Here is a 1,884-nt window from a genome sequence, read left to right on the forward strand (position 1 = left end):
CACATTTCACTTAATTTTTATCCGCCAAATTTGAAAACATTTTAACTTAGTGATTTTAGTGTAAACAGGAGCAGGAGAGAATGTATTTAAGTCTCTTTCTTTTCCTTCCTTTCTTCCCTCCCTCCCTCCCTCCCTTCCTTCCTTCCTTCCTTCCTTCCTTCCTTCCTTCCTTCTTCCTTTCCTTTCATTTCTTTCCCTTCCCTTTCACTAGCCAAGCGCCAGAGTCACATTTCACTTAATTTTTATCCGCCAAATTTGAAAACATTTTAACTTAGTGATTTTAGTGTAAACAGGAGCAGGAGAGAATGTATTTAAGTCTCGCTCTGCCACTCAGGCTGGAGTACAGTGCCATAATCATAGCTACTGCAGCCTCGAACTCCTGGGCTCAAGCAATTTTCCCACCTCAGCCTCCCAAGTAGCTAGGACTACAGGTGTGTGCCACCACGCCCAGCTAATTTTAAAAATTGTGGAGATGTGAATTTGCTATGCTGCCCTGGCTAGTCTTAAACTCCTGACTTCAAGTAATTCTCCCACCTTGGCTTGCCAAAGTGCTGGGATTACAGCTATGAACTACTGCTCCTAGCCAAGGGTTTAGTTTTGTTTGCTAGTGGTGTTCTTGGTATCTTTTCATATTTGAGGCTTTGGTGCTAGTGTTGAAGTATTTCACTCACCATCTGAGGTTTACAGGACTTTTGTTTTAAAATTGAACAGATGGAACTGTTTAGTTCTGCATCTTTGCAGGTACACAAAATGTGCCTACTGGAAATCTTCTTCATATCCAAAGAAATAATACAGAAATAATACAGCAAAACTTTGCCTGGCTTTGAAAGAATGGTGTATTCTGGTTTAATTCTATGAACTTGGTGAAAAAAATGAAGGTGAAAAAAATTTCAAAACTTAAACTTCCTGTTGAATGCAATTTGAAAATATTGCCAGTGATTCCACTTTTCTTCTCTAGTAAGTTTGGACATTCTGATCTACTTGGTGTTTCATTATAGAACTGCTAGTGTGCCTGAGACTTACATTGTGAAGACACTTTTTAAAAACTTGAGATGTAAGAGAATGTAAGTGGTTTTGTATGAGATCAGATTGGATGAGAACTGATAATTGTAAATATACGTTTTAGACTTAATCTCTGCTTGCCACTTGTTTTCTTACTGAACTCATAAAAATAAAACACATTGGATGGAGGGTGAGTAGGAAGGAGATTTATGTGTTTTAATTGCATGCCATTGTTTCATATCAAGACAGAACCTATGGTATCCCTGGCTTTGGATCTACAGAAGGAAACACATTTTTCTACCTGCTGTATGCCAGAGGTTCTCGAACACCTGGAGGGATTACTGCAGCACAGATTGCTGAGCCCTACACCAGAGTTTCTGATTCACCAGGTCGAGGGTGGGGCCTGAGAATTTGTACTTTTAAGGTCTCAGGTGCTGCTGGTGCTGCTAGTCCAGAGACTACATTACTGAGAACCACTCTTGTCTATTAACTGTAAATCATAGAACTCTAGAAAAAAGCTTAGTTTGGTGTGGGATGAGAAGCACACAGGTTATGGAGAAAATCATGAAAGATTCAACCCTTGATCCCAGCCTATTATGGAATTCAGGTAACAAGCAATACACAGTGACATAACACAGTTCTTAGTTGTCATGGTTGCAAGTCATAGCCAAGTATCAAGTGAGAAATTCTGTTTCATTTGCAAGGCTTAGAGAGGCCGGGTGAGTCTAGAAAAATGGACCTTGTATTCATTTTAAATTGGTAAAGAGCTTTAAGTGCTCATTAGGTTGAAAGCTTTCTGTTCTTACTTATTTTGTATTTTGTTTTATTTTATTATTTTATTTTATTTATTTTTTATTTTATTTTATTTTATTTTATTTTATT

Source organism: Colobus angolensis, unplaced genomic scaffold (assembly GCF_000951035.1).
Source record: "Colobus angolensis palliatus isolate OR3802 unplaced genomic scaffold, Cang.pa_1.0 Scaffold556, whole genome shotgun sequence".
Classification (NCBI taxonomy): Eukaryota; Metazoa; Chordata; class Mammalia; order Primates; family Cercopithecidae; genus Colobus; species Colobus angolensis.